The 27,540-nt window shown below is 47.9% G+C and overlaps 1 protein-coding gene across 2 annotated transcripts in view; it reads right to left on the minus strand.

The window, feature by feature from the left end:
• LOC146075670 (beta-1,3-galactosyltransferase 2-like) overlaps positions 1–24,757 on the minus strand; it is a 42,513-nt gene extending 17,756 nt beyond the window's left edge. Inside the window, exon 1 of one of the 2 annotated variants that reach the window (XM_083185133.1) lies at positions 23,870–24,757. The gene's annotated coding sequence lies outside the window, so the exon portion shown is untranslated. Of the gene's footprint in view, positions 1–1,401; positions 1,444–23,869 lie in introns of those variants that run through there. The other variant, XM_083185134.1, reaches the window with a different exon arrangement.
• Between the last annotated feature and the right edge of the window lie 2,783 nt (positions 24,758–27,540).

Genomic DNA, 27,540 nt, shown 5'->3' on the forward strand with positions numbered 1-27,540 from the left:
TTTTTTTTTATGGCACAGGTGTTTGTGTTAAGGGACAGACTTGTTTGTGTGTATCTGTGTATTTGTATTGTATCAGAGGTGTGTGTCTGTGTGTTTGTGTAAAATGGCAGAGGTGAAGGTGTGAACTGTTTCTGTGTGTTTTTAAATTAAGTATATTTGCCTAATGTACGAGCCTCAGAGGTTATTTTAAAGAGTATTGAGCCAATATACTTCATTTAAAATCACACTTATTTTACACAATCACACAGAAACAGTACACACCTCCACCTCTATCACTTTACACAAACACACACCTCTGTCACTTTACACAAATACACAGATACACAACACTGTCACAACACATACACAAACAAGTCTGCCCCTTAAAAGGCTATTACATTTGGCCGCATTTTTTTTTTATTGAAAAATGTATGTAGGCCAGTGGTTCCCAAACTGTGTGCCGTGGCACCCTGGGGTGCCTTGGAAGACTTGCAGGGGTGCCCTGGGTTGGTGGTCCAGGACCAATTCATGTTATTTATGTCCAATATAATAGTCAAACTGTGCACAAACAGAAGTAAAACCTGTCCATTACCACATCACTGATCCTAAGGATGGGATTTAAACACAATTTATTTAACTTAATATTTGTTTCTAACTTTCTTAATGATAAACCTTTAGCCATGGGGTGCCGTGAAATAATTCTGATGCTTCAGGGTGCCGTGACTAAAAAAAGTTTGGGAACCTCTGATGTAGGCAGACGCCATAGCGGCTTGGTGGAGCCAGCAATGGAGAACGCTGGGTCCAGGTTGCTTTTTTCAGTGCTGACAGGCAGGAGCTGTTCTTTCTGGTCACTGCTGCTTATGCAGGGGGCAGCTACCGCACCTGCCTGTCAGCGCATGAGCAACCTGGTCCCAACGCTCCCCACAGAGCCTGTCGGCGCTGGCTCCACCAAGCCAGTGCCTCACCAACCACAAACCATACCTCCCAACATGACCCTCTCCAGGAGGGACACATTGCTCTGTTTCTGCACTTCCCTCTTCATTTATGATTGCCATCACCTGTTTCACACAGGTTAATTGATTAGAAAGGTGCTTCAACACAGGTAATGGCAATCATTAACTAAGTAAGAAGTCCAGAAATAGAGCAATGTGTCCCTCCTGGAGAGGGTCATGTTGGGAGGTATGCACAAACCTCACCGCACGTCCCTTATACATACATATATATATATACTACATTTAATTTGTGTAGTTTAAGATAACCATATTTAATTCCTTTTAAAATAAGCAGCTTATCTATTGTAACTCTGATTTACCTGGTGGTCTAGGGTGAAAGCACTCAGCAAGTGTTTATTACCACACAACCTACCCCTCCCCCCTTTTCCAGCAGTTTTTGGGTTGGTGGCAGCCAGCCCAGTACACCTACCCCAGGCAGTGAAGAGAAAGCAGGGCTGGTACATGCTGTAGCAGCAGCTCCAGGTGTGTCCTGCTCATGGCACACAGGCAGCACAAAGCACAGCAACCTTGCAGCTGACCCAACAGTGTCCAGACTATTGCTGAAAATACTGGTAACTAGGACACTCGCAGTGGGGAAGACACAATTAAGCGATAGCCGATGCGGTAGTCAGCTCTGCATTGTTGCTGTGCTTCTGGCACAGATAGGGTTGCCACCTTACTCATTGTCGATTCCTGGAGATTTCCGCCCCTCTCACCCTAATGCGCGCGCTCCTGGGACAGTGGGCGTGGTCTCATAAATGGGTGTGGCCTGTTCAGCAAAATGGGCGAAGCCCCTGTTATACCTAAAATTTAAGGATTTTGGGCCTTATTCTAGTTCACTCTTTCTGACAAAATCCTTCTTAGATGGACAACACAAGTTGCACTGCAGGGGGGCAGATGTTACTTGTGCAGAGAGAATTAGATTTGGATGGGGTTTTACTTCAAAGTGAGATCTATATTGCATTGTAGAAATAAAGCAGCCAGTATTTACCCTGAACAGCAACAAAATAACTCACCCAAATCTAATTCTCTCTGCACATGTTACATCTGCCCAACTGCAGTGCACATGGTTTTGTCCATCTAAGAAGGAATTTGTCAGAAAGAGTGAACTAGAATAAGGGCCTTTGTCCTTTACGCACACACAATTTTCTGTATAATATATATATATATATATAGGGGTCTTGAGGACCGGCACTTAGAACATCCAGTAAAAATAAATGGTAACCGGCGACTGTTACCGGCGACTCCGGCATCTCCCCGCAGCGGACTGAGAGGCGCAGAGATGTTTCATCTTCCGCGCCTCTCATCAGAATGATTTTATTGGCTGCTCAGCGGTGCTCCTGATTGGCCGCTGAGCAGCCAAGAACCTGGAAGAAGAACTGGACTACGGCGGATCAAGACTGAAGAACTTCCATGGAGGACCTGGGTGAGTAGGATTTCCTTCCACCGGTGGAGGTGGGGGGTCCCCACTCCCCCAGGGCCCCTGGCCAGGCTGACTGGTCAGAGGGTTAATGCTTTGGCCAGGGGGACTTGTATAAAAAGTCTCTCCCCGGCTGTGGCATTACCCTGCTGGCTGGTTTGGCCTGGGGCTGGTTCTTAAAATATGGGGGACCCCTAGTCATTTTGTCCCCCGTATTTTGGGAACAAGCCCCGGACCTGGAGCCTGGGGATGGTTGTTAAAAATCAGGGAACCCCTATTTGTCGGGTTCCCTGATTTTTAATTACCGGCCCCGGCTCCTTCAGCCTGGTGCTGGTTACAGCTGTAGGGGGGGGACCCCACGCCGTTTTTTTTTTTTTTGATTTATTTTTCTTTTCTTTTTTTACATCTTGCAGCCTGCACGGATCTGACTGATCCGTGCAGACTGCCTACACTAATTCGTATTAGCGGCCGTATATACGGCCAGCTAATACGAATTAATACGCCATCGGAGGGTTACAAAGCTGTCGTATTTGACTGCTTTGGAAATCCCCCTCCGGAACACGACAAAGCATACAAGGTATGCTGTCGTATTAATTCGTATTAAGAATACGAATGCAACTTTTTGCATTCGTATTCTTAGTAAATTTCCCCCATAATGTACTAGTAAGCTCGCTTGAAGCAAAAGCTTTGAAAGCTAGTCTGCTACCTTCTGTGTTTGTGCATGTATGAGAAACAGATGTAGTTTCACTCTCTGAAAGCAGATGGCAGTGTTTCAGAGAGTCACGGACATTAGACATATATATAGATGATAATTCAGGTGCATAAGCCATACTTGCCTACCTGACCCTGTCTTAGAGGGAGAAAATGCTCTGTTCCTGGACTTTCCTGGTAATGTATGATTACCATCACCTGTGGTGAAACACCTTTCTTATCCATTACCTAGCTCACCACAGCCTGGTGATGGCAATCATACATTACTAGGGAAGTCCAGGAACATACTTGCCTACCTGACACCCCTGGAACGGGTCAGGTAGGCAAGTATGGGCACAAGCTATAACCTGATCTCCCAGGCAGTTTACTCCATTAAAGGTTTCCCCTGTAAACCTGTGGGCCAGTCCAGCACTGGATGTAAGCATATGCTGCCTTATGCAGACTTCTCACTATGGGTTCTGTGGACACAACGTAGATGGGAACAAGTCAGGTGCAAGTTGGAACAATTGCTGCAAATGGATTAAAAAATATATACACTTTCAATTATTTCATTAATCACCACACCCGCTCCAGCTCTACACTAGGATTCCCAGGGGTTCTCCAGCTGAGCGGCAACTACAAGTCCCAGCACAACCATGGCACTTTTAGTCTACCTGGGCAGACACAGGCATCCTTGTAGCCCAGTGCTTCCAAAACTCAGTTACTTAGCAGTTTTAAAGAATTCCCTGCTTGAACACAGATGCTCAAAACAAGTAAAATGTACTAGTAAAAGCACCTGTGCTCAAGCACAGATATACTTCAATCATAGATTGTTGAGAAAAAAATGTTCTAGGCATGCAGGGAAATGTCAGTATAGGTATCTAATAGGCCAGACCCTCCAGACAAATGTGTGGAAGTCCTCACTTGCTAAGTCTACACCCAATCTGCCCCTGGATACAATACAAACCTTTTTTCTGGCAGAGAATATACTAGTCCAAAGAAATCTCGTCAATTAAGTTATATACATCTTCGCAGGCATGTTTAGGCCAGTTCCAGCCACATGGTCAATATGACATCAGCATGGTGCATGCAACCAAGACAGTATGGAAGATCCAAGTGGTTTGCTCCTCCTAGTGGCACACATAATTCAATGTAGTAAAGTTCAACATTGGATCCAAGAAATTGTCAGGGTGGGAAAAATGTCAATAAGACATCACATCGCTTGGATACACCTGACAATTATTTAAAGCAGGTAGAGAGACGTAGCAAGCAGGAGAAGGTCTCTCTCCTGGAACAATACTGACCACAGGGATACATGTGGGTACCAGATGTTGTAGAGATCCCAAGAAATTGGTAAGACACATGGTATTCCATATTGTAAGAATATATATGAGAAAATGGACCTTCCGTGGTAGTTTCCGAGATGACCAGCCAAGGGGGCTTGTACCCGGCTTCAGGAGAACTTCAGATCTAGTCTATCCAGTTGGCTGTTGACTTGTAAAAAAACAAGAAAACCATAGCTTCTAATATTCAAAAAGAAAACCATAGCTTCTAATATTCAAAAAGAAAACCATAGCTTGAAGCTAAGATAAAAAGACAAGCCCAAGGTTCTGAGGCAGGAAGGAGAGAAGAGCAGTCCATAGGCCAAGCGCACGGTGATCCCACAGCTAGCCGCACTTAGACAGAGGTCCGGATCCTGAGAGCAGCAAGGAAATATTTCTGAACACGGCACAACCAGATAACGTGTTGCCCAGGATATCGGGAGACTGAGGTGTTACGAGCCAGGGAGCATTCTTAATTGGCCACATGGGTAACACAGGTGCAAACAATGAATACATTAGGATTACACAAAGGAGTCCCAGCAGGGAAACAGAAGTGATTCAGAGAACAACTGGCTCATTTACATGAAAAGCATCTACAGGTCCTGAAGGAGAAGCAAGAGGCCTCAGATTAACATGGGTCCTCAAACTGCGGCCCTCCAGATATTGTGAAACTACAAATCCCAGCATGCCTTGCCACAGTTTTGCTATAAGGGAGTGTTAAAACTGTGGCAAGGCATGCTGGGATTTGTAGTTTCACAACATCTGGAGGGCCGCAGTTTGAGGACCCATTGATTAGTATAATAAGGACGGAGGCTGGGTTTAAATGCTACACCATCTATTGTGAGACAGAATGCCACACACATTCAGATCTACACTTAGGCCCTCATTCAGGTTGGCTTGTTAAGCTGCAAACATCGAGAACACATTCCCTCGCATGAGCTGCTGGCGGTAGAAATCATTTGATGGTTGCTGATGAATCCAATAACTTGTCCTGCCTTTGCAAATAAAAGTCTGTCTCAACTGCGAGCACCGGGATGAAGACAGGTCCGGCAGCTGATGTTATGTGATGTCATCGACCTGCCCCTGGCAGTCATCGGCCCGCCCGCGTGCTCATAAAACGCTGGGCGTTCCCATGGTCCAGAACCGTCAATACCCAAGCCCTTTCTCCCCGCTGCGAACAGCCTGGCAAGTGTGTAACTCGCCGCGGCCATCTACTTTCGCATGCACAAACCCTGACCGTCGGGCCGGGGCTGAATTCGGATCAATGCGAGTGATCCTGAATTGGCCTCTTATGTGGGCGTGTCTCCAAGGAAGACTTACAGGAGACAGGCGCAAATAAGTGTAGCTCTATTAGCAATGTATGTACAATGTATGTAAAGTATGTAGCAACTGTACTATAATATCATACCTCTTAACTGTCCCGTTTACCACGGGAACGTCTTGGTTTTTGGGGACATTCCCACGGCCCGTGCAGAGCCAGCAGTGTCCCGCGGCGGAGGGGGGCATTTGGGAGTCCCCGCTGCCACCCGCTTGTCAGTGGGGAATAGACGCAGAGGGGCAGCACCCTCACTGCGAGGCCATGCCCCCAAAATTTTGGGCATGCAGCTGCACAGCGCGCGAAGGTCCCGTTGGACCTGGGAAGTATGTAATATGCATGTCAGCGGCTGATCTAACTAGAAGAAAGAATAAACCTTTCCTGTAATGCAGATGCCAGGGTGTAACTATAGTGGGTGGGGTGCTATGGGTCCTAGAGGTTTTGAGGTTTCACTTCCCCTGCATCCAGTTCACATAGGCATCCATGCCGGGCTTATACAGTGATACACCCAGTCCTCCCGTTCTCCAGGCAGGAACTGAGACAAGCTTAACAGACCGGAGTCCAGAACGTAGTTTGTGTATGGAACGACAGTTGATGCTTCCTTTGAAGTGTCACAAGACATGGGGGTACAGTGTTTACAGAGGGGCACTTTTTCGGGGGGGGGGGGGGGGGGGGCGTGTGGATTATTAGGTTGACATTCATTCGGTCAACCATAAATGGTCGACACTGAAAAGATTAACACAAGCGATATGTTGACATGGAAATGGTCGATGCAGGAAAAGTTTGCCATGAGTATTTCAGTTTTTGGGGGTGTATATGTCGACATCTGTATACACAGACCCCCAATTAGTGTAGTGGGTACCCTCGCATGGTGCATTTGTGTGGCACACTTTACCATTCTCAATTGTAGTCCACGTGGATCGTAAAATACAAACAAGATATTTATCAAAGCTTGGAGAGAGATAAAGTGGAGAAAGATAAATGGGCAGATGTATTAAGCCTGGCGAAGAGATAAACTGGAGTTAAAGTGAAAGGAGATAATGCACCAGCCAATCAGCTGTGTTTGAAATATGTCAGTTAGGAGGTGATTGGCTGGTGCATTATCTCCTTCCACTTTATCTCCAGTTTATCTCTTCGCCAGGCTTAATACATCTGCCCCAAAGTACCAACCAATAATTTCTTAACTTCCATGTTACAGACATTGCTGGAGATTTATCAAAGCGCGGAAAGAGATAAGTGTTGAGAAATTAAGTACCAGCCAATGAGGCTCTAACTGTCATTTTACAGGCTGATATGGCAGTGTATGTTTCTAGACTTTATCACTCTCCAAGCTTTGATAAATCTCTCCCATAGGCCTAATATAAGTGATAGGAAAAAGCTTTAGCTGAAGATACATACATATTATCTGTAATAAGATATTAGGGTAGATGTATGAAGCAGCGATAAGGGAGAAGTGATAAAGTGCCTGGTACTCTATCACCGGCCACTCAGCTAATGATTGATAAGTTACAGGCTAGGTGCAAAAATGGACAGGATCTGATTGGCCTGTGATTAAGTAGCAGGCACTTTGTCACTTCTCCTCCCTTATCACTGCTTCATACATCTACCCCTCAGTAACATGTCTGGCATCAGGCTAATAGTTTTGATAGGATTGTGTGGCACCCCACTGTAGTGGTGTCCCCCCTTCTTAAATTCAACCCAGCGTTATTTAAACAGACCCTTTTTGGCCATGGACTGGGGCATGAAGCATGGTGTTAGGACCCAGGGAGTGCCCCAGCTCCCCTCCATTTGAAAGGAGCCTAGTCCCAGGGGATTGGCTGGCTGAGGGAGCATGAAGAGGAGGGGGTCAAAGGTGACGCGTAAGGAGTGAGCAGCCGGACGGGCAAGACTGAGAGAACACGTACCGAGTGGAGTGAGTAAGCCCCGGTGCAGGAGAGTGCTGGCACGTGAGAGCCTGCCCATGGCCTGGAGAGCCTGCCCGTGGCCTGGAGAGCCGTGCTGACCAGAGCGCAGGAGAGGGAGGCGAGACAGTGGGCGCGTACTGACAGCTCAGGAGACTCTAGCCGGTGGTGACTGACAGCCACACTTAGATGCTGCCAGGTGACCTCACAGGGTGTGCCAGGCAGAGGATGGACCCGGGCGCAGGAGAGACGGGGGGGGCGGCGCTGTGCATGTGGGGGCGCCCCCCATCCCCCGCAGGCTTACCTGTCTGCGCGTCCCGGCTCCCCTCCTGGCTTCAATCAATTGTATGGAGACGGACCACGATAAAATGGCCGCCCCATAAAGCAGACAGTTCTCTGAAACTGTCTGCGGTATGGGGGCGGACATTTTATCGTGGTCCGTCTGCATATAATTATTAATTGAAGCCAGGAGGGGAGCTGGGACACGCAGACAGGTAAGCCTGCGGCGATGGGGGGGGGGGCGCCGGGGGAGGAGGCCGGTGGGGAGGGGGGGTAGGCGCCCCCCCCCTGAGGTGCGTGGAGCGCCTCTGACCCCATCGCAGAGGCCATTGTGTAATAAGACTACCCTTATAGCCTGTTTGCTGCATTTCCAACAGGGAGCTACCCTAGAGAACGGGAGCCCGCCTGTCCCTCTTGAGAGGACCGTTAAACTTTTTCTGTTCTACTTAAAGTAGTGTGCACACTCAGCTAGGGCCTAATGCTGTACTTGTGAGGATTTTCCTTCGAGGGACAATTTCTGAGTACTTTTGCTTAAGGCAGAGACTGTAGTTCAGCATACACAGGGTGTGTAGCGCCATCTGGCGGACATTTTAAGTAACGGTCATTTTGCATTTACTGGTATAGTGTCTTTGTGATGTATTATCCTTCCGGTACTTATGTAGTATCTGGGCGTCCGATTTAGAAATCGGATCGGATCGCATCGCATGCGACCAAATCGTATGCGATGCGATGGTCAAGATTTTTCCATAGGATTCAAAGTTAAAATGGTCTGAGTCCATTTTAACATAGAATTCAATGGGAAAAAGGGGTCCTTTTCCTTTCCCCACTATCCAAGTGGGCATGGAGTTGGATATAAACCTGTGGCGAGCGTAGCGAGCCACCGAGCCCGAAGCGTGGCGAGCGTAGCGAGCCCCGCGAGGGGACACAGAATACTTTTTAAGAAATATGCGTTCGCTCGCCACGCTTCGGGCTCGGTGGCTCGCTGCGCTCGCCACGCTATATAAAATCAACTCTATGCCCACTTGGATAGTGGGGAAATGAACAGGACCTTCTTAACATTGAATCCTATGCAAAATCGCATCGAATCGCATCGCATCGCATCGAATCTGATTGTATGCCTTAAGGTAAGGCATACAATCACAAAATCGGCAGCCCAGATACTACATAAGTACCATCCTTCCTCTTTGCAAATGTCTTTCGTATTATTATTATTATTATGATGTTGTTATATTTGCCACCGTCCTCTCTTTAACGTCAGTTGGTAAAGTCTGCTATTACCGCTGCAGTTTAGCCATTCTACATACTGAAGTGGTCATTGATTATTGAAATGTTTTAAAATGATTGTTTATACAATGAAACTTTTGCGATATTTGCACCCTTGTGTATATGCATTGCAACGACTGGTCCAAGTATCCTGTTTAAATAAATATTTATCACTGCTAGATGGTGTTACTCTTTTGTGGGCCTCTCCCGGGGTGTTTCATCTCCTGCCATAGGATCTCCTCAATCGGAAGGGCCGTGAAGACCGCAGAAGCTGTTGCTGTCCCAGATTCAGACCTCTTTTACTGGTTCGCACCAGGGGCATTGTCACAATTGTGTTTTTTTTCTTCAGTGCAACAATAATTCTGCTCCCCTCACATAAGCTATGGCCGACCACAGGGGGCCCCCAGATAGAGGGGGGCCAGGGGTACTGATCCCCCTGAGCCCCCCTAAATCCATCCATGGCTATGGCCCCTGCGAATGCACCACTTCCGCTGATCACATGCAACCAGTTTGTAATATCTGGAAGTACATTATACTGAGCACAAGACTGGATGGCTGAGGTGCAGGCGTCTCTGTACAAGTTCTGTTAAGAGGATGAGGTAGACCGCAGAATATACAAACCAGTAAGAAATGCAGCGTAGAAAACAAAAAGAGGAAGGAAATACACATTTTACAAGATCATTAATATTACAAGAAGTCAGAACATGACGCAAATGTGATAAATGTGGATAGAAAATTCAGTTCCAGCTAAGAGGTCTATGCATGTAGTCCTTACTTTCCTATAATAATACCAAAGCTGCACTGCTGATGTTTGTCATGCACAGAGGGTTCTGTTATTAGCTTAAAAAGTCCTTAGTTCAAGACGACAGAAATAATTATTGTGTTGATTCACAACAAATGCCATATTCAGTATAGATGAACAGACACACCACACTACAGGGTACTGGATATGTATGTATGAATTGCCCAATACAGATTCCTCTATTGTCCACAGAGAGGTAAAACGGCACAGTATTTTTACTCACAGAAATGATGGGTATGGGCAAGGTCGACATGCCTATGATCGACAGGTTCAAAAGGTTGACACAAGCATTAGGTTGACATTGCTTCCCAGGTCTTTCACTTTTTTTGTCCCAAATGTTGTCACAGTCGACAAGGACACGGAAAAAGTGTACCATGCTCCCTTCGCATGGCTTGCTGCGTTCCCCATGCTTCTTTATACTAATGATAAGTGTCTGAGGAAGCACTTGTGCCAGCTGCAGCATGCTGCGCTCAGAGGCTGTTATTGGCTTTTACACCAAGTATACTGGCTGATTGGGTTCTAACATTTTGCAAGTGCCACACTTTGTATTAGATCCCATGACCTGTCCTAATGGAGACAGACACCTTACTGATTGAGCTGTTTGGGGGGCACCAATATTTGTCTGGCCTCCGGGCAACTCGGATGAACTTACGCCACTGGCCCCAATGCTGCAGCTCCCCAGACAGTCACCTTTCCAGCTCGCCCCTTGAGCAGCTCCTGCTTGCACCTATTATAGTGCAACATGAGACCTGTAACCGTACCATAACACAGCAGGATTGCCTATTGTACTATGTGACTCCAACAGACTTGTTATTTATGGAAAAATCTATTTTTCCACATCTGCCTTTATACAAATCCCTGATAGTATTGTTACCAATGTCAATATATTACACTCAAGAAGTCTACAAAGAATCATTATAATAATAATAACAAATGAAATGACCAATAAAATGTAAAAGACCGTTTATTGTCCCTTCTGAGTAATTCTTTAAATATTAACTATATTATATGAGCCTGCGGGCTGTTCCATGTCTCTACCTTCAAAGAGTCCCGGTCACCTACACTGTAAGTCATACCTCTATCAGTGTAAGCATCATGTAACTAAGCCCCGTGTCTACATGTGTTCTTTGTTACAGCTCTATGGTTCATATATTCATATTTACCCTTTACATTCCATGCTGCAGATAGCAAGCTTTGGTACTCTAGGTTATCTAAATGACAGGTCCTGCGAATGAATGTTACACAGTAACATCCATTTGCAGCTTAGTGGGATCCACCCACATCATTCAATGGTCGGCGTATAAAAGTAACTCTAAAGTCACTTACATGTGTGTGGACGCTCGGGAGGAAGTGGGCGGGCAGCTGACCTCCGGTGATATCAGTTGGCTGCCCCCCCGCACCTGCGTCATTAGAGCATTGAGGGCATGAAAGGCTGGGCGTTCCCATATGCAAATGTGCATACACCAGATGCGTACGGCAAATGCAGGACTTTTAGAGAGGGGTTTCCAAACAGTACCCCACAGCGGACCAAACTCTGGAGACTGCTGTGGTTTCCAGGTGCTGCTGACCTTGGTCCATTGCAGGGCGCTGTGGGAGCTAGTTACAGTGCTGCCTAAGACTTAACATCTGATCACCAGACTAAACATTGGATAGCTTGGGTGTCGCAGAGGCCCGGAAATCTCTGTCCTATGAAGAAGATCCCTGACCTCTTCCTCACTCCCCCTAAGTGGTAACAAAATGACTCTGTTTTCAAAAACGGAGGCTGTCCAATCCCCTTGAACGGCAACAGACTGTCAAACACTTAGAATCTGCGGCTTTTCTGCATCCTGTCATCTCCCAGCGCCGGCTCAGGCCCCATCTCAGGTGACATCACCCACCTGGAATTATGTCGGGTGGGGACGCTGTGTGAAAGAGGTCAAAAGCCGGTTCGCACTTGGGCTGGAGCAGGGTCTAAAAACCCAGGAGCAACCAGGCTATTAGGTGTAAAAGGGGTATTATGGTGAGGTGGAACTAGTTCATCCTCCATCTTGGCCCTGCACTTTAATTTAACAGAAAAGCATTATAGTGTGCAGGATGTGCAAAAAACCCAACCAGTGGCCCTGGCTCGGCTTAATTGGGTGAGGGAAGAGGGGGCAATTAGGTGACAAAGGGAAAGGCGTTCCCCCACCTCTCCAAGACCACTTTAAGCACTGAGGGCACCTATATACCCACGACTATTACATGTGGAAAATTTACTAAGATGGAGTTCTATTGAAGATGGGATGTTGCCCATAGCAACCAATCAGATTCTGTCTATTATCTTCTAGAAGGTGCTAAATAAACAAGAAGTAGAATCAGATTGGTTGCTATGCAACATCCCATCATAAATAGAACTCCCTGTCACGACCACCATCTCAGCTACCCTGGCTCCTCTGATGTGTTACCCTCTGTCGTGGCGCTCACCTCCGCTGCTGATACCCATGCCGGCTGTCTCCTGCTGTGTGGGCTCAGGGTGGCGTGAGGCACGAGCCACCATGGTGGTGTCCGTATCATGTTAGACCTCAGGCTGGGAAGCGTAGGCTACAGCGCCTCCGTGTATGTTCTCCGCCGGATGGTTTCTGTTGCCGCAGCTGACGGCGGCCATCTTCCTGGTTTCCACAGCCTATGCTGCGCAGCTCCAAGGGTGATGTCACACGCGCAGCCAATCACCGCTTAGCTCAACCCGTAAATACTGACTAGCTGGGCCAGACCAGCAGTCAGTACAATGATGTCCACCCGTTAGCATCATTGGACATTCCTGGTTATCCCTGTAGTATCCACTACAGGCATCTATCGTCTTTTGGTAAAAGTCTATCCTGATCTCCTGCTGATCGTCTACTGCTCCACCATATCGTCCACGGGAATCCTCTGCTGCCTAGGACAAGGACAAGGTTAACCCCCCAAAGGGTGTCATCTTCATCCTCACCTCCTGAAGGTTATTATCCGTGGTTCGCATCCCTCGTTCTGCAGCAACGATCTCATTCAGCACAGATTTCAACTGGACTTCATCTTGTTCTCATTCCCTTCTTCATCCAATCATCCAATTCTTCATTCAATCATCCAATTCTTCATCCAATCTTTCATTCAATCATGCAACCTTCCAAGCATCCAATCATTCAACTTCTCAATCATCTTCAAGCTCTTCCAATAAGTATTGTTTATTATTGTCTTCCAATTTATCAAGATCTACAGTAATTCACTGTGCCATCATTCATATCTTGTACCGCAGTATCTACATTAAAAAAGGTTTAATTTTATTCAATTGCTTCACTCCAGTCTGTCGTTCATGCAACAGCCCTACATTAAAGCACCCAGCCTCCGTTACACTCCGGCTGGTGCTTCACGAAATGTGACACTCCCATTGTAGTAAATGTACCTGGATGAGTACACAATCTGACCTTTTCCCTACATGCAGTATAGAGACAATACACGTTGCATGGTAAATGGATCAATACATTATCTGATCTTCCGGCTTTAGTTCTATCATTCAACCTGTGTTGTTACATATAGTTACATAGTAGGTGAGGCTGAATAAAGACTTGCGTCCATCTAGTTCAACCTATGTTTATAGTAGCTAACCCCTTGTTGTATAGTATGTTCTGATATTTTAAAGGCAGATTGTTACTTATTCATACCCGTGGATGTTTTTAACCAATAAATGTTTATCCAACCTTATTTTAAACGTATGTATAGTGTCTGCCGACACCACTTCTTCAGGAAGAGAGTTCCAAAGTTTGACTGTTCTGATTGTAAAGAAATTTTTTCTTCTAGATGAACAAAATCTTTTTTCTTCTAATCTAAACTCGTGCCCTCACGTCCTAGATTCCTGTCTAGCAGAAAAAAGGGTGCTTGACAGTTTATTATATTGGCCCCTGATATATATGTACATGTTGAAAATGTCCCTCCTTAAACGTCTCTTCTCTAGTGTAAATATTCCCAGCTTGCTTAATCTCTCCTCGTAGTTTAAAGTCTCCATTCCCCTAATACAGGGCTTGACAAATTTCTTTAAAATCTAGGAGCCAGGATGAAAAAGTAGGAGCCAGACAAACTAAAAATAGCCGCACACCCAAAATTTACACTGTAATGCCTATTACACATGTCACACACCCATTACGTCTTATACCACATGCCTTAATACCTATGACATATTACGCCACACACCGTAATACCTATGACATATTACACCACACGCCATAATGCCCATTAAATATATCACACGCCATAATGCCCATTACATATACCAAACACTGTAATGCACCACATGCTGTAATGCCCATCACATATAATACCAAACGGTGTAATGCCTATTACATATTATGCCACATAAGTTCAACTTACTACTTACATGCTCGTTGCCAGGAGTTACATGTGGTGCCATGGGGTTAACATGCTCGTTGCTATGGGGAATTATCCCTCCTCTTCCCTGCCGTTACCATCCGTGGTAACGGTAACAGCCAGGCAGAGAAGTCCTCAATCCACCCAGCTGTATTAGAGCAGGTACACTGCGCAGTGGAGTAACTATACATTTTGCTCCCCCTGCCAAAAAGCTTGGCAACAGTGAAATGTAATTAATTATATATATCCTTTACCCCTGACACATCTCTTCCATTGAGGCTATCCCCCTGGCACCATACCCCTGATGCAGCTATCCCCCTAGCACCATACCCCTGACGCAGCTATCCCCCTGGCAAAATACGCCTGTTGCAGTTCTCTCTATGATACCATACTAGCACAGCTCTCCCTATGATGCCATACTAGCACAGCTCTCCCACTGCTGCTACCACTCAGCAGTGGGGAAACCTCTGTCCGCGGCAGTGGGGAATCCCCGGTACGCGGCAGCCCCCCCACCCTGTGGACACGTCTCCTGTGTGCACGGAGCACAGGGGCCACTGTCGGCTACATCCAAGCGGGGAGCAGACAGGAGGGGGGTGCTGGTGTGTTGGTGCTGACCTCTGCGCCGTGGGAGGTGCCTGCCCCGCCGGAGCTGTCACTCTGAGCAGCCTTCTCCCAGTGTGGTAAGGAATACTGAGGTCTGCACGGAGCACAGGGAGGGCTGTCGGCTACATCCAGCCGGAGCTTGAGGGACGCGATCCAAGTGGCTGCCCCAGTGCAGGGACCGGACAGACAGTAGGAAGCCGAAGAGGGGGGGGAGCAGGTGTCGGGGCGCCGCTTTTCTAGGAGTTGAATCCTGGCTCACGCTGAGCGAGAGCCGGGGGAGCAGACAGGAGGGGGTGCTGGTGCTGATTGCTGCGCCGCGGCAGTGGGGAGGCTCGGTTCGACGCAGGGCTACCCCACGTTCTGCCATGGCTATTTTGATCTTGCGCCAGACCAGAGCTCACGGCGGTCTGATTGCCTGCTGAACCGCAAACTGTGATTGGCCCCCAATGCCGCGGCGGACCTGCTCCTTAGGGATGGACTCTGTGCCTCTGTCTCATACCGCCAGGTAGATTAATGACTACTTGACCTGTTACCGCAAGTGCACCCGGCGATGACCAGATTCTGCTTCCTCCCCAACAAAATCTGGTCGCCAGGAAGCAGAATCTGGTCGCAGTGGCGACCTGGCCCCCGGGGTTTGTCGAGCTCTGCCCTAATAAGCTTAGTTGCTCTTCTTTGGATTTTTTCTAATTCTATGATGTCCTTTTTAAAGTGTGGGGCCCAGAATTGTACTCCGTATTCGAGGTGCGGTCTAACCAATGATTTGTACAGAGGCATAATTACTTTTGAATCCCTAGTTTCCATGCCCCTTTTAATACATGCTAGAGTTTTATTGGCCTTTTTATTTGCTATATTACATTCAGCACTACACCCTAGTTTGTTGTCTATTTGGACTCCTAGATCCTTTTTAAGTACTGAATAATCCAATTCATCCCCGCTTAGGTTATAACTACCACACTGGTTATGTCTCCCAAGGTGCATGACCTTACATTTGTCCACATTGAATCTCATCTTACACTTTTTTGCCCACTCGTTAGGTTCTAGATTGCATGCCAATTAAGTAATATATATCAACTAGGTGATTCATCGCGCCTTACGGGCGCTCTTCACACCGGCGTAAGGGGCTGCGCCCCCTTAATTTGTGAGCTTTTGTATTGTGAGAAATATGGTTAGAATTGTATGAAAGATGGCCTTTATTGCAACTTGAGTTACAGGTGAAATGTGTTAAATAGAGAGCATATGATTTGGAAGGTGGTGTGTATTGTTTTGTTTAATTAAAAAGCGTTTTCAGAGTAAGATGTACATTGATAGTGTGGATGGTACAGTGACATTTCTGGGTGGGGGGTGTGCGTGTTGTTTAGGTGTGTGTGTGTGTGTACAATAGTATAGTAGGGTGTTTTTGAGTCAGCGGCTCCCCACTGGCGGAGGTCACGATCCAGGAAAACAGGAGGCTGGGTAGTGATAGGGGTGTGTGGGCATAAGGGGGACTAAAGAGGAGGGTGGGGGACACTGTGCAGCTTCTGCCAGTGAGTGAGGGTCCAGCGTGGCAGCACAGGAGTACAGGACGGTGGCCCTGAGTCAGTGTCTCCTCCTACTGGGTGGGCGTTAGGGTGCATGAGAGCAGGAGGCTGGGTGATAAAGCATGATAGGGAAATGTGGGCAACACAGGGTGAGTGGGTCCCCACTGACGGAAGTTACCGGGCAAGAGAACAGGAGGCAGGGCAGTGATAGGGGTGTGTGGGCATAAGGGGGACTAAAGAGGAGGGTGGGGGACACTGTGCAGCTTCTGCCAGTGAGTGAAGGACCAGCGTGGCAGCACAGGAGTACAGGACGGTAGCCCTGAGTCAGTGTCTCCTCCTACTGGGTGGGCGTTAGGGTGCATGAGAGCAGGAGGCTGGGTGATAAAGCATGATAGGGAAATGTGGGCAACACAGGGTGAGTGGGTCCCCACTGACGGAAGTTACAGGGCAAGAGAACAGGAGGCAGGGCAGTGATAGGGGTGTGTGGGCATGAGGGGTAGTAAAGGTTTTTGGCTGTTGCAGAGTAGGGATGGCCATCGATAGTAGTAAAATATTACTTGGATAACCATCGATTGTTGTAGCTATCAATGATCATCCATTATATCTGACTGAATAGGCCATGTGTCAATCAGAACTCGGTGGCGGGACTTCCTGGTGTGGGGGGATGGAGCTATGCTCCGTGTCCCGGCACCTTAAAAAAATTTGAAACCTAATCGGTTCTCCTTTGCCATCGATGTAGGGAAACTATCTGGTCCTCCCACATCAATGGCAAAAGTATTCAACATCGGCCATAAACCATCGATGATTTGAAATCATTGATGGTCATCCCTAGAACTGGAGGAGGGTGGGGGACAGTATGCAGCTCCCGGCAGTGGGTGAGCGTCTCCTCCCACTGGAAGGGAGTGAGGGTGCATGAGAGCAGAAGGCTGTATAATAGTGGTATGTGGGCAAGACATTAATAAAAGTTGTGGCAGGGGGCGCGTGAATCGCGGGAAGGGGGGGTTCTGGAAATTGCGGGAGGGGGGTTGTGGGGGTCCGTGAATCGTGGGAGAGGGGGTCGGGGGGGCGTGCCGCGAATCACATGATGGGGGGCGCGGGGGGTGCTATGAATCGCGGGAGGGGGGCGTGAATCGCGGGGGTATGCGAATCGCGAAAGGGGCGTGGGTGGGGGGCCCGAGAATCACGGGAGGGGGGTCACAGGGGTCCGGGGGTGGGGGGGTATGTGCCGCTCACCTACACCATGGTGGATGGTGAGCGTGTACTGTAGCCCTGGCTGGGAAAGAAAAGGTGATGTCAAGGGGGTGGTGGTGGTGTGTATAACACTGGTCTTTTCCCTAGGGGGGGCGGGTTAGTGTATAACGCTGGGCGGGAACGTTATACACACAGGGGATGAGTGACAGATCTGGCTAAATATATAAGCGATATCCAAAGTCAGGACTCACTAGTCGCTGCGATGGCCGTGGGGAGAAGGAGGCTGCTGATGGAGTCAGCTGCCCCCTTACCCAACGGCCAAGGGATGGCTGCGGTTTCTGAGGGACGTCCACAACACGCTGGTGTCACACCCCCAAATGCCTGAAGGGTGTGAGCAGGGAGCGAAGGCTAGCCTGCGCAAGTTGCCTTTTCATTTTATCACTTATGAAGCTTAGTACATCTGGCCCTATTATTTGTCAGATTTCAATTTAAGCAATGTAGAGGTAGAGTAGTATGGCTTTGGTTGAGGACATCGGAGGTCTTACCAGGCATGCTAGGGTTCAAAATGGGGGGCTGGGCGTGCCTGTTTTGTAAGTCCTAGGCCCCACAATTTCTGATGTCAGTCCTGGGAGGCTACATTATTTATATTTTTTTATTATTTCATTCAGGTTGATGACTGCCCTAGAGTAATAGGCTTAAGGCTGTGGGCCAGATGCACTTAGTTTCAAAAGTAATAAAATGGAGAGTGATGAACAACCAACCAACCAGCTCCTGTCTGTCATGTTTCAAACACAGTCTGTAACATGGCAGGTAGGAGCTGATTGGCTGGCTGTTTCTCACTCTCCTTTTTATCACTGTTGAAGCTTAGTGCATCTGGCTCAGTATCTTATGTCGATGTAACTTTATATACATCATATGACAGGCAATATATTATGTTACACTCCCGCATTAATAGTTGATATGACACCTGTATTATATTCTCAGGGTTAATAGGTGAGCGTCATCTATATATATACATTTCACACTGTGCACTAAGGGCCTGATTCAGACCTAATCGCTAGACTGCGTATATTCGCATGCCAGCGATCAGGTTCACGTCGCCTGCACGCTGACACATCCCCTCGCATGTGGCCCCAAGGAGGAGAATTCATTCGATGGTCGCTCATCATCGAATGATTTCTCCGGCTGTCGCTAAGAAAAGTCAGCCTGGACTGACTTTTTTCTAGCGCCCACTATACTCTGAATTTGGTGCAGGCGCCAATGGCAGCCGCCCGCCCTAAGCAGGCATCACCATGCCTGTGTCTGCAGGGGAACGCCCGGTGTTTTTATGCGGAGGCCCATAATACCCTGGGAGTTTCCCTGCCCCAGAACCCTTACCTCCCACTAATGCCTGCGTAAACCCAGACCATCAGGGACGGGGCTGAATTCGGCCCGTAGTGCATGGCTCTGAATCAGTCCCTAAGTTCTTAGTATTTTTTTCTCTCTGTCTAATGTTTTTTTTCCCACTGAGATATAGAGAGAGATCATGTGACATGCCGGGAAGAGAACTATATCTTACGGTATATGTTGCACAGTCATAGCTGAGGGTGACTCTTAAGGTGCCCACACACGCACCGATCCCGGCGGTGCGATGCTATACGATGGGGTGCGCGCTCCCGCTGCACCCCATCGTACAGTACAAAAAGTATGTGCTGCACATACTTTTTGTACTAGCTTTTTCTAGCATAGTATCGCATCGCATGCACATCGTATGCACAAGGCACACGATGCGATGCTATGTGTGCTAGTTAAGCCCACAACGCACGCCGGGATCGATGCGTCTGTGGGCACCTTTACACTGAAGCACTGGTGCACTCATTAATTATCACTGCAGTACACACACACACAGAGGAGTAGCGTGGGCACAATCACCGGAGAACGTGCTTAATAGGCCTCTCTCTCTGGCAAATAATTAACCTAGGTTAATTTTTAGAGCGCCTTAATATGGGTTGGTTTCCAATAAGCGGCTGCTACCGGGGGTGGTCAGATCCCCAACAAAAACATATAGAAGAAAGAAAAAAGAGGAGCAGCGCTATACCAAATTAAAAGGTGTATGTATCAATTTAAAAATAATACCAATTTATTCACATTTAGACATACATAACACAGTTTTAAAATGAAGGACCTAATTTAGGTAGAAAGGGGACCTGTGGAGTGTCAATAATCACCAATGGGGGATTGATATAACCTGCGTGGATCGGGATTGACGTCCAATTGCACAGTGAGTCCGTTGGGTGGTAATCCTGAGTGTCCTATGGTCTCCTGGTTCCAAACCCGTTGGCAAAAGATGTTGTGTAGCCAGCCCGGGGGGACCTATAAACGGCAGTCCAATAGGTCAGGTGTAGGGTGGCCAATCCCGGGATCGGGATTGGCGGGATCCCGGGATTTGGCCCCCAAAACGCCGGGATTTCAATCCCGGGATTAGAGTTTCCAATCCCGAGATTTCGGGATTAGATTGCGCATGCGCGCAGTCTAATGCCGGGTAGCGTCTGAGCATCTTCTCCCGGCAGCACTGCGCAGCGTGACGAGATCAGAGGTCACGCTGCGCAGGCAGAGGTCGCGCCCGGCAATGTGATGCCGCGCCGCCCGCCCGCCCAGCCAGCTATGAACCCGCCCAGCAAGCCCACTCGCCCGCCCGCCCAGCCAGCTATGAACCCGCCCAGCCAGCTATGAACCTGCCCAGCCAGCTATGAACCCGCCCAGCCAGCTATGAACCCGCCCAGCCAGCAAGCCTACCCGCCCGCCCAGCCAGCTATGAACCCTCCCAGCAAGCCCACTCGCCCGCCAAGCCAGCAAGCCTACCCGCCCAGCCAGCACGAAGCCAGCATGCCAGCACGCCAGCCCGCACCATGGACAACCCGTCCCCCCACCCAGCAACCGGGCTGCACCCTCAAATGAAGGTAAATGTGGGGCAGCTAGGGTGTCTTTTTATTAGGAAAGCCAATCCCGGGATCCTGGGAATCCCGGGATTGAGCATTTTTCAATCCCGAATCCCGGGATTGAAAAAATGCCCCGGGATTGGCTTCCCTAGTCAGGTGTTTGAGAACGGTACAATGCCTTTAAGTTTGAAGGACAGGATCCGATAAGCAGGTGGTCAACCTCTTCTCCACTTCTCCGCTGTGTTTACTCACAGCTTTGACTTTGGAGAATTAACATCTACTACCATTTGAAGAAGAGGTTGACCACCTGCTTATTATCGGATCCTGTCATTCAAACTTAAAGGCATTGTACCGTTCTCAAACACCTGACCTATTGGACTGCCGTTTATAGGTCCCCCCGGGCTGGCTACACAACATCTTTTGCCAACGGGTTTGGAACCAGGAGGCATGGGTGGGCGAGGGTTGGGTGCAAAGGAGCTGTGGGTAGGGGAGGGTGCTTGGGGGAGGTGTGGGTAGGGCAGTGTCAGGTGCAGAGATACTGTGGGTGGTGGAGTTAACCATTCGGGGGGCACCCTGTGTGGGTGGTGTGGGTTGGTCAGGTGCGGGGGTGCACCAGTTAAGTGACAGGCAGTTGCGGGGGTGCTGTGGGTGCAGGAGGTGCAGTGGGGGAGGGATGGGTGCATGGGTACTGCGTGTGGGGGGTGGCTGGGTGCGGTGTTTGGTCAGCTGGGTGCAGGGATACTGCGGGTTTAGGAGGTGGGGGTGCCGAGGGGGAGGGATGGGTGCATTAGTACCGTGGGTGGGGGAGTGGCGGATGGGGGGGGTGGCCACAGGTGGGGGGAGGGTGTCTGGTGGTGCTGTTGGTGTGGGTGTGCTGCGGGTGGTGCTTACTTACACTGCTTTATCACTTGCAAGTCTCTGAGTGATGCTTTTCCTGATGAGAGATTGGGGAGGGGCAATCTCAGCAAGTGCTGCGCTGATAGGCTATTTGCCTGGATCTGTCACTCTATGACTCCGCCCAGCATTATGCACAGTCACAGAGTGACAGATCTGGGCTATTACATAGGAGATTATGCAGTGTGCATCAGCACTGTATTTTCTTTTTCATTGTAGAACTAAAAGTCTCAGCATGTAAGCATCCCTTAATATGGTTTTAATTAGGGAGTGCAGTCCAAGATTCCCTTCTCCTATGTACTCAGTATTGTGTATATAGTACACCTGAAGGCTGGGATCCTTTCATCTTGAAGTAGCACTCAGCTAACCTGTTCCGAATGGTTTTAACCAGTTTGGTCTCAAGTATTCCCAGACTGCATATTGAAACTAAAGGGACAATGAAGGTTCCCAGCTGCCGCTTGTCGCCCGCCGGAATCAGCAAGTGTGTATGCAGTTGTCGGGTCCCCGCGGCAGCATTGGGGATCGCCATGTCTGTATGCACCTACAAATGTGTACAAATTGTCAGTTTTACAGATGAACCCCCTGGGTTGGTGTGGCACACCGTATTATGTATTTAGCACTTTTTAACATTTATTTTCACTAATATATTACATTCTAGCATTTTTCACCTGTTTAACACCTTTTAACCCCCCAGTTTTTGCCTCTTTCTTATTAACTCCATAACAACTTAGTTTGTTACTAGTTTGCTGCCCTGGGGTTACTGCATACTTGCCTACCTGACCCTCTCCATGAGGGAGAAAATGCTCTGTTCCTGGATTTCCCTGGTAATGTAGGATTGCCAGCACCTGTGGGGAAACACCTTTCTTAGCAATTACCTAGCTCCCCACAGGTGATGGCAATCAGACATGACCAGGGAAGCCCAGGAACAGAGCATTTTCTAACTGAAGAAGAGGGTCAGGTAGGCAAGAATGGGTTACTATCTTTCGCCAGCTTTTTTGGGGTCCCACACCCCGGATTCAAACTTAAAATCAGGGACCCACCAGAGAGACAAGGTCACCCAGATCAGTGGTTCTCAAGCTTGGTCCTCAGGACCCCCCAACAGTGCACATTTTCGAGGTCACCCGGCAGCTGCACAGGTGCACTCATTATTCACTGACACATTTTAAAAGATCACAGGTGGAGCTAATTATTTTAATTGTGATTATGTGAGGAGACCTGGAAACCGCGCACTGTGTGGGGTCCTGTGGACCGAGGTTGAGAACGACTAACCTAGATGATGGTTGGTAGGATAATATTTCTTGTAAGTATCCCAAGCACCTCCATATTGCTCAATAAGAGCAGAACTTATTATAACATTTATTTATATGTTTATAATTTATTGGCACAAGGTGTCACGAATATAATAATACAAATCACCTATTGACGTGAGTACATTGCTAAATGGGAAACAAAGCATGCAATTCTCTCATTATATACATTGTCGTGATCTTGTTCATAGATTAATTACAGTAGAAGAATGTGTATGTTGCCCATATTAAGATTGTTAAAAAAAAAAAAACCCTGTGTATTACTATTTTCCCTTCATGTCATTTACAATGAATAACTAGATTTAGACATATCAGCAATATAATTTGTAGGTTATTATTATTCACAATCTGCTTACTAGAAGTAATATTTATTTCTCCATACTGAGATCACGCTGACAGTTCCATAGAACGTAACCCATTTACTGTAACAGGATCAGGCTGTACCATGCATTAGTCTGGCCGCACAACAATGCTAGAAACATGAAATATCCACTCTAAGCTCACCCATGGTCTCCCACCAGGGCCGGATTTGTGCCTAGGCCCGTGAGGCACCGGCCTCAGGGCGCCACCTATCAAGGGCGGCACAGCAGGCTGACTTCTTTTAAATAACAGCATGGCAGAGCGGGTGGGCAGCGGCAAGTGACAAGCGGCGCCGCCACCGACATGATTCATCATATGTCAGCGGCAGTGCCGCTCGTCACCCACCGCTGTCTACCCGCTCTGCCATGCAGAGTACATCACCGGCTATCTCCGACGTTCCCCCTGCGCGTCAGGCTCCGCCGCTAGGTGAGCTGAGCTGAATTGCTCTGGCTCACTGCCGCAGGCGGGGAAAGCAGCTAGGCTGAGCAGCGCGAACCTCCCTGCAGTCAGTCAGTGTGAGAGAGACTGAAACTGCAAATAAAGTTAATTCACCCTCCCTCCGTCCGGGTCCTCCATACAGTTAGCAGTCCAAACTGATAGATAGACTTATACCTTAATAATGATTATATTAAAATAGGGGGGGGCGGCCAAAAATGTTGTGCCTAGGGGCGGCCTGACCTCTAAATTCGCCCCTGTCTCCCACCTTACCTTACTTTACCTAAGGTGAGTAACATCCAGAACTAACCAGTTACTTATTTCTTACCACACTCTGTACCCTGCCACAATCGGATGGGGACACAGATGTGACTTCTTACTCACTGCGAGGTCTAATACATCCAGAATGTATAGAAACTAATAGCCAATATGCCTACCAGCAGAGGCTGTGTCATGCTGCAAGTAAAGAGTCAGACTGGGACTGTACAGCAATAAGGCGGGAGAGGGCGACTTACCGGCACCCCGCTCTGGTCAACGAAATAATGGAAACATGATGACATAGTTTGTGGCAATTAAAATGGTCACAGCTTTATTTCACAAATCCATAATCATAACCAAACACTTTTGCAGGGCAAGGGATAGAAAGGGGAGCGGTGCGCTCTGTTCCTGCTAATGTGGTACCCCTGGGACGTGTCCGTTCCACCGCCGTGGGTACGCGACCACGCCCCCTACCAAATTGGTACCGCCTGGGCCGTGCCAGTCACCACCATGTGACTCACATGAACACGCCCCTTACACGCTATGGGCCGTGCCAGTCACCACCATGTGACTCACGTGAACACGCCCCTTACACGCTATGGGCCGTGCCAGCCACCATCATGTGACTCACGTGAACACGCCCCTTACCATTATGGGATCAGCTACCATCTGCACCTCACCCTACCTGGCACGCAACCCGTATGGCCCCTGCCGTATTAATGCTGGAACCAGGCGTGCGGCCGCCTAATGGTGAGTATGCGAGGCATTCTGTAACTCCCCTACATTTCCTGCCTTGTGCACCGCTCCCTTCCGGCAATACTGTGACAACATTCTTATTCAAGCATCTTATACACCGTAATGACAATGACAACCAAAGCCAATGTTACAATTACACTCATAGCCAATATAGCCTTCCTATACAACATAATACAACAAGTATGCAAATAGTATATATATATCTCCCTTTGTTTTTTTTTGTTTTTTTTTTATCAATAATTTTTTTTTTTTTTTATCAATAATTTTTTTTTTTATTAATAATTTTTTTTTATAATTTTTTTTATATTATTATTTTTTTTTTGTTTTGAATTTTTAAATATTCTAATTTTTTTTTTTTTTTTTAAACACAACATTTTGACGTGACAACTACAACATTTTTAAACATGTCCAATACAAGATTTACAACCTGACACCTGTCAAGTGCCTTTCCCCGGCTTTTACCAAAACAACTGGGCTGGGTGGGTGGGTGTCTCTGTCCTAGCTGGGTGATGAGTGAGCTCAGCCCCCTTGCTCTCTGCTTTTGTTCCTGCTGCTGCTCACTCCCCCTTCAATTAAACCTGTCCCTTCTCACTGGCCCTCTTTGTGGCTAGGTGACAAGAAGGGGACCGGCTACCCTGGCTGCTGCCTCCCCCCCATCCCCCCGAACCCAGGTTTTCCCGCCGTTGACCTGCAGGGTGCCTAGCGCCCCACCCCCTTATCCTGCTCCGGGGGCCATTTTGGCCCCCTGCGCTCCCTTAAGGCGGGAGAGGGCGACTTACCGGCACCCCGCTCTGGTCAACGAAATAATGGAAACATGACGACATAGTTTGTGGCAATTAAAATGGTCACAGCTTTATTTCACAAATCCATAATCATAACCAAACACTTTTGCAGGGCAAGGGATAGAAAGGGGAGCGGTGCGCTCTGTTCCTGCTAATGTGGTACCCCTGGGACGTGTCCGTTCCACCGCCGTGGGTACGCGACCACGCCCCCTACCAAATTGGTACCGCCTGGGCCGTGCCAGTCACCACCATGTGACTCACATGAACACGCCCCTTACACGCTATGGGCCGTGCCAGTCACCACCATGTGACTCACGTGAACACGCCCCTTACGCGCTATGGGCCGTGCCAGCCACCATCATGTGACTCACGTGAACACGCCCCTTACCATTATGGGATCAGCTACCATCCGCACCTCACCCTACCTGGCACGCAACCCGTATGGCCCCTGCCGTATTAATGCTGGAACCAGGCGTGCGGCCGCCTAATGGTGAGTATGCGAGGCATTCTGTAACTCCCCTACATTTCCTGCCTTGTGCACCGCTCCCTTCCCGCAATACTGTGACAACATTCTTATTCAAGCATCTTATACACCGTAATGACAATGACAACCAAAGCCAATGTTACAATTACACTCATAGCCAATATAGCCTTCCTATACAACATAATACAACAAGTATGCAAATAGTATATATATATCTCCCTTTGTTTTTTTTTGTTTTTTTTTATCAATAATTTTTTATTTTTTTTATTAATAATTTTTTTTATAATTTTTTTTATAATTTTTTTTTTATTATTATTTTTTTTTTGTTTTGAATTTTTAAATATTCTAATTTGTTTTTTTTTTTTAAACACAACATTTTGACGTGACAACTACAACATTTTTAAACATGTCCAATACAAGATTTACAACCTGACACCTGTCAAGTGCCTTTCCCCGGCTTTTACCAAAACAACTGGGCTGGGTGGGTGGGTGTCTCTGTCCTAGCTGGGTGATGAGTGAGCTCAGCCCCCTTGCTCTCTGCTTTTGTTCCTGCTGCTGCTCACTCCCCCTTCAATTAAACCTGTCCCTTCTCACTGGCCCTCTTTGTGGCTAGGTGACAAGAAGGGGACCGGCTACCCTGGCTGCTGCCTCCCCCCCATCCCCCCGAACCCAGGTTTTCCCGCCGTTGACCTGCAGGGTGCCTAGCGCCCCACCCCCTTATCCTGCTCCGGGGGCCATTTTGGCCCCCTGCGCTCCCTTAAGGCGGGAGAGGGCGACTTACCGGCACCCCGCTCTGGTCAACGAAATAATGGAAACATGACGACATAGTTTGTGGCAATTAAAATGGTCACAGCTTTATTTCACAAATCCATAATCATAACCAAACACTTTTGCAGGGCAAGGGATAGAAAGGGGAGCGGTGCGCTCTGTTCCTGCTAATGTGGTACCCCTGGGACGTGTCCGTTCCACCGCCGTGGGTACGCGACCACGCCCCCTACCAAATTGGTACCGCCTGGGCCGTGCCAGTCACCACCATGTGACTCACATGAACACGCCCCTTACACGCTATGGGCCGTGCCAGTCACCACCATGTGACTCACGTGAACACGCCCCTTACGCGCTATGGGCCGTGCCAGCCACCATCATGTGACTCACGTGAACACGCCCCTTACCATTATGGGATCAGCTACCATCCGCACCTCACCCTACCTGGCACGCAACCCGTATGGCCCCTGCCGTATTAATGCTGGAACCAGGCGTGCGGCCGCCTAATGGTGAGTATGCGAGGCATTCTGTAACTCCCCTACATTTCCTGCCTTGTGCACCGCTCCCTTCCCGCAATACTGTGACAACATTCTTATTCAAGCATCTTATACACCGTAATGACAATGACAACCAAAGCCAATGTTACAATTACACTCATAGCCAATATAGCCTTCCTATACAACATAATACAACAAGTATGCAAATAGTATATATATATCTCCCTTTGTTTTTTTTTTGTTTTTTTTTATCAATAATTTTTTATTTTTTTTATTAATAATTTTTTTTATAATTTTTTTTATAATTTTTTTTTTATTATTATTTTTTTTTGTTTTGAATTTTTAAATATTCTAATTTGTTGTTTTTTTTTAAACACAACATTTTGACGTGACAACTACAACATTTTTAAACATGTCCAATACAAGATTTACAACCTGACACCTGTCAAGTGCCTTT

The sequence above is a fragment of the Crinia signifera genome, chromosome 4, assembly GCF_055691185.1.
Source record: "Crinia signifera chromosome 4, ASM5569118v1, whole genome shotgun sequence".
NCBI lineage: Eukaryota > Metazoa > Chordata > Amphibia > Anura > Myobatrachidae > Crinia > Crinia signifera.